The following is a 6,962-nucleotide window of genomic DNA, read 5'->3' on the forward strand; positions in this document are numbered from 1 at the left end:
ATATTAAAAAATCATGTATTTGACCGAAATATCGATCTCAAGCGCTGCTGTGGAAGTACCGTCAGGCACGATCGATGTACTATCTAGTATTTCAATATTCCTGGTTCTTTTTCGGGTAATTATGTACAATAAGGCCTTTTTCGAATTTTGATATCTTTTTGCAACTCTTTTGGTAAAAATATTTATTTTGACTCCAATATTGATAATCAATCGGGGGAATCCGAAAAATATGCAAGTTATATATTGTTTTAACTTTTTTTTAATTTTTTTTTCACTTGTCGAACGTTGCTGCTTTCCCATAATTTAAACAAGTTACTAATCTTTTAATCGGTCGTTCGATATTGCAGTTACATAATGTGATTAAAAGATTAGTATATTGATATAATGTTTTTATGGGAGAGTGTGTGCTTCCCGCTTAAAGCGGGAATCAATTCCGATCGGAAACATTCTGTTATTTCCTAGATTTTTATTGTCTTCTAGAGGATACGGAATTGGAGCCAAAGCACAAGCACATCCGTAACATGTTACGTTACGTTAAGTACTGGGTACTTTCCAATTGCTTAATACATCTTGACACATACGTACACAAAACCAGTTTATTGGTCACATATTATCTAAAATATCTTGTATGATAATATGCACCCAATATGGTTTTGTGTAACACAGTATACACAACTGGAAAGTACCCACTGACAATACAGTGGCCATACCTGTACGTAAACTTAAACTTAAGTCAACGCACAAAGAAATCCGTAAACTTAACATGTTAGGGCCTTTGAGGTACCGTACACGAATTGACATAACAGTAACGTAAGACGTACCGTAAAAATTGACCAATCACTTTGAGTATCGTCGAACTGTAAGGTTGCCATTTTTGTGAATACTCGATTGCAATTGGTTCATTTTTACTGTTATTAATATAAATACTGTTATTAATTCGTGTGCGGCGCCCCTTTACATGTAGAAAAATTTTAACCGTAACCGTAAAGTCGTAAGAAAACTGACCAATCACAGTCGATTATTCCTCAAACGCAAGGAGAATAATCAACTCTGATTGGTCAGTTTTCTTACGACCTTATGGCTCCTGCACACAGCCGCGCGGCGGAAGTTCACTCGACAGCCAATCAATATGCTGCTTTCCCTAAAAACCTTCTAGCTCTTACGGAAAAACAACATATTAATTGGCTGTCGCACGGATTTCCGTCGCGCGGCAAGCATTACCGCGTCCTGTGTGCAGAAGCCATTACGGTTACGGTTAAAATTTTTCTACGTGCAAAGGCCCTTATGCAGGATTCACACTGCATCAGATGTCCGACTTACGACGTCCGATAGGAGAACAGCTTTCTAATATAGAATTCAATTCTCTATTGGAAAGCTATTCTTTTATTGGATATCGGACGTCGTACATCGGACATCGGATACGGTGTGAATCCTGCATTATGCGTCGTCTACAATGGCAATAGAAGTAGTAGTAAAAAATAAGCAGTAAGTAAATGGACCAATCACAATCGATAATTCTTGAATCGTGAGAATGGAATTGGTCAATTTGCTTACTGCTTATTTATTACTACTACTGCCATTGTAGACGAGGCATCAGTCCCGATCTACAATAGGTGTAGTAAGCTTTAAGCCGTAAGAAATTAACCAATCACGATTGATTATTCTTCTATAATTCGACTATGATTGGTCAATTTCTCAAAGTTTAAAGCTTACCACACCTATTGTAAATCGAGACTTAAGCCAGTGACACACGAGTTGCGTTCTTTTATTTGCACAGATGTAGCTGAATGGGTGGGACCCGATTGACCACGATATTATTGGACACAGATTGTAATGATTGGTTCGACCTAGTAATTCACTAGATAATTCTTTTCATCGGTTGGTTGTGTCCAATCGTACCGTGGTCAATCGGGGCGCTCCTTAGCTGAATGCATCTCGTGGATGCATCAAGATTGCACTTTTTAAGATTACTACTAGTGATGTACTGTCCTTAGAAAATAAATTTTTTTATTGGCTATTGGTTCGTCGTATATCCGTCATCGGGTCCCAATCAGTAATGTATCAGTATTGCTTTTATAAAAATTGTGAGAGAGAGAGAGAGAGAAAGAGGCAGTCTAATAATAATATCAAATAATATAAAAAATGTCATTAATTGAAATCGATTTAGTACATGGAACATGGAGAGTTATTAGAGGATAAAAAGTCCTCAGAGTTAATTTCAGATGCTGTTATTACAAATAAACCTCCAATAGCAATATCCCACATTTGCAATATCCGTCTACAACTCATTAATAAATTATTTTTCCATATTTTTTACTACAATTGTCCCAGCAAACACAAAATATAACTGTTATACAGAGTGTCCGAAAAATCAAAATATTTCGGGACGTGATTCAGGACTCCAAAAGAAGGAAAAAAAACTATATAAACATAGGTCCGGAAATAAGTCGTTTCGGAGTTATAGCCACTTTTATGTTAAAAAAGTCGTAATTTATAGTCCGCGTGGCACCATTTTAAAAATTTTTTTTAATTCTTATTTTTTTAATTTTCATTTCTTATTTTTTTTAATTTTCAAATTTTATTATTTTTATTTTTTAACTTTTTCAATTTTTCGATATTTGTAAATTTTAAACACCTTATTTAATTCGATATAAATATCTATTTCGATTTAAATACCTATTCATGTTTATGATTTATTTAAAAAATAATGTATTTACAAATATCGAAAAATTGAAAAAAAAATAATAATTGATAATTAAAAAAAATAATCAAAATATTAACATTTATTAATATAAATATAACATTAATTTAATGCTGCTCTCCATAATAATCTTCTAGCTCTTACGGAAAAACAACATAATGATTGGCTGTCGCGCGGACTTCCGCCGCGCGGCAAGCATTACCGCGTCCTGCGTGTAGGAGCCATTAAGGCGCCGTCCCACGGAACGGAAATCTTCAGCGGAACGTACGGAGTAAGTACGACCAATCACAGCCTTTCCGCTTTTCTTCCGGCGCTTTTTCTATTTTCCTTGTGTCCCATGGAGCGGAATACGCGGAAGCGGATCACGCGGAATAATACAAAAAGTAGATTTTTTAATTATTTTTTATTATTTCTTACGTTTTTAATAATTTTAATAATATTTTATACAAATAATATAATATATGATAAATTAGTAAAGAGTAAGATTAGTTTCTCAGTAAAATATTTTTTATGAAAATATACAATTATTTTACGATTGGTTAAAACATAATTTCGCTGCTGCGTTTACCGCTTCATGGGACAGAAAGAAAAGTACATCAGCGGAATTGCGGTGATATATTATGTAGTATAATAAAATGAGATCTGTTTTTGCTATTCACGAAACTAATAGCGCGTTCGACTGACCTTGAGTTAATCGCTTCGAAAGCGATTAATGACGTCATAAGTCTCTGCTAACCAATCATAAAGCTTATAAGTACTTGTTCGACTAATAAACGTAAGCTGAATAACCCAGAATGGGTTAAACCAAAGTCAGTCGAACATGCTATAATACATAATAGACATAATAGATAAACAAACAAGAAATCCTTGATATTCTCACACCGATGTTTCCTCCCCAGGATAGCGAACGAAACTTGGAAGTTCTGCAGGAAACATACGATGAGCTGCAACGATATTATACATTACTTCGAGAGCCGATCTGGAGAAAATAGCAAATAATTTCACTGCTTTGAATGGTGAGTACAATATTCCACACAGCAAACGTGGATCTCTATAATGTCGTGAGGATATCTTGTCGGGAAATCAGAATATTATTGAGATATCTAAACTAAGCTATGGATATGTAAAGGATATTTGTGGAATGTACTAATGTCCGCCCTTGCGAAAGCATAGAGATATTAATAGTTTATCGGCTGATATTTGTAGGATATTATGAAGATATCTTTATAAATAATTATCGGTAGAAGATATATTCATCAGCAGAAAGATATATTCGCAACAGCAGACATTATTATATTCCATAAATATCTTCTACATATCCATGGTTTTATTTAGATATCTCAATAATATTTTAATTTCCCGACAATATATCCTCACAACATTATAGAGATATAAGTTAGTTTTATGGGAAACATGTATGGGAATGCACTCAATATTAACGCTACACAGAAATACATAAAATTGTTTTATTGATTCGAACGAAATACAAAATATATAACGATAATTTTATAAATTTGCCAAACTGTTTTTACAAAGTATTATATTATAAATTTACTTATAAAATATAAAAATATAAATATAAAATATAAAAATATAAAATAAATTATATTATATTTAGTTATAGCTAAATAAAAAACAAGAAAAGTACAATACTATATATTTAATTAAATAAAAAATATTTTAGTATATTTTTTATCTTAATAGTAAATTGTTATAGTTAAATGTAAAAAAACAAAAAATGCAATACAATACATTTAATATTAATTAAATAAAATAAACGTTTTGGCGTGTATTTGTACTTTAATTTCTTTCCATTGCACCTTGCAAAATTTAACTAATATTACTTATTATTTCATAATTATCGCATTCATCATACATATGATGTAAAATAGAAAAAAAGAAGAGTAAACGTAAATTTTACTAAGATAAATGTCCCAATGCCCGGACATGTACCTAATTCCGGACACTCTTATTATTTTGAATATTTCTCTAAATATTTCACCTTTCAACGTACACTAAATATAAATATTAAATATATGTATAGCAATATGTATGTATTATATGTTGAAAGTTGAAATATTCATATTCAAATATAAAAATAATAACAATGTCCGGAGATTGGTACATGTCCGGGCATTGGTACATTTACCTTATATGTTACGAAGATTTTTATTCAATTAAAGAGTTTTTTTTTTTATTTGTAATCCAGCAAATATAACGTTACATGTAAGTTAGTTGTAATTGCTCACCCAACAATGTAATTATTATATAACGCGTGTGTTATGCAACAGTTGCAGAAGTTGTTGAGTAAGAAATAACTAACGTGTACTTTACATTGTGTTTGCCGAATTACTACCAAACAAACTCATTATTTGAATAAAAGTTATCGTCACGTACAAAATTAATGTTTTTTCTTTATTCATGTCTATTGTATATCATATTTATGATGCAAATTACTTTGTCATAATTATATCTATAACAATAGTCTGGCATCTTTTAATAATATACTTTTTACTGGTCTTTGGTCTTTGGTACTTTATATTTTATATTGGTCTTTGGTCAGCTGTTAGTGTTCCATCAGTTATCGCTGGTAACTGACCGTCATTATCGCTGGTATTTTCTGCAACCATCTTTGGCTTTTTTCTAAAAAAGAAGAAATGATTCATTATATCTGCAGATATATTTTATGGTTAAATACAATATTACATTATATTATTTTTATAATAGACATAATAGATAAACAAACAAGAAATCCTTAGTATTCTCACACCGATGTTTCTTCCCCAGGATAGCGAACGAAACTTGGAAGTTCTGCAGAAAACATACGATGAGCTGCAACGATATTATACATTACTTCGTTTGATGAGAGCCGATCTGGAGAAAATAGCGAATAATTTCACTGCTTTGAATGGTGAGTACAATGTAATATTTAATTGAATATACAATAAATCTAAAGTTCAATCAATTAATAACTAACATGCCACTTTTAAGACAAATATGTTCATTGTGAAGTAAAATACAGCAATTTTATTAGTTTCATAAACAACCCACCTTCTTTAGGCTTCTAAAAAAGAGGTGAGATGTTTTTATGTGCTAAATTAATAAAAATTATGGTAATTATTAAGTTTAGCATCACCACCTCCGATTTTGACGAAACTAGGTGCTAAACTTAATAATTACCAAAATTATTTAGATAAAGTTCCAGTCTGAGATCAATCTGAGGTCAAAAACAAAAGGAGAGTTCAGATTTCGTTATAATTACAGTTTTTAATTGATGGCTTTAGGTGTAATATTAAGTAGTTTAAATTTAGTAGCGTCCTTATATGTCCCAGTAAGCAAATTGAGCGCAAACTGCGCGCAGATTGGCAGCAAATTTGATCAAAAACCCACAGCAAAACCATAGCCATCTGTGTCTATATTAGGCTACGGTTTTGGTGACAGATCTTGCTGTCGGGCAATTGGTGCCAAATTTGCAGCAAAAATTGCGCAAAGCTTGCAACACAACAAGGTTTGCGCTGTTTCTGCTGCCAACCTGCCGTCAAATCGCTACAAACTTTGCGCGGTTTTTGCTGCAAATCAGCAGCAATTATCCGACAACAAGCTCTGCCGCATATCTGGCGGCAATGTGGCAGCAAGATTTGATATAACAGATCCTGCATCAAATTTGTTATCTATTTGTCATCAAAAGTTGATAGCAAGCTCTGCTCGGAATCTGTTCGCGCAGGTTTGGCTATCTGGGGTGTAATGACATAGAAATAATTATATTGATTAGCTTAGGATTAGCTTCAAAAAATCTTTTAGAAGCTTATTTGCATAGTATATAATGTATTTGCAACAGTTGTAATGGTTGTACTAAAAGTAGACTATATATAGTTTATGCTTGATTAGATATAATGGTCAAAACACTAAGTACATGGTATATATTTATTTCTTTCAGGAAGGTAACAGTTGGATTCTCTGAGAATAGACATACAAATTATTATACAATTTGTATATATTAGGTGGTAACTTAGTTCCTGCGGCTCATAGTTAGATGACGTTAGTTGTAGGTGTAATTTATTTTGACATCTGAAACTGGCTGCATTTTAGAGGTTAGACATTTGTCAATAAAATTCAGTGCGAAGAGATTCATTTAAGCGAGCAGTGCTATTTTTTCTTTTGATTAAATATGGAACGTGATAAGTTGTTTTTTCGACATGTGCTGCTTCATTACTTTGACTTGAAAAAAACTGCAGCTGCAGCTCATAAATTGCTTTTCGAA

This window comes from Odontomachus brunneus, unplaced genomic scaffold (genome assembly GCF_010583005.1).
Source record: "Odontomachus brunneus isolate Ranch 3 - 2012 unplaced genomic scaffold, Obru_v1 Obru_scaffold_041, whole genome shotgun sequence".
Classification (NCBI taxonomy): domain Eukaryota; kingdom Metazoa; phylum Arthropoda; class Insecta; order Hymenoptera; family Formicidae; genus Odontomachus; species Odontomachus brunneus.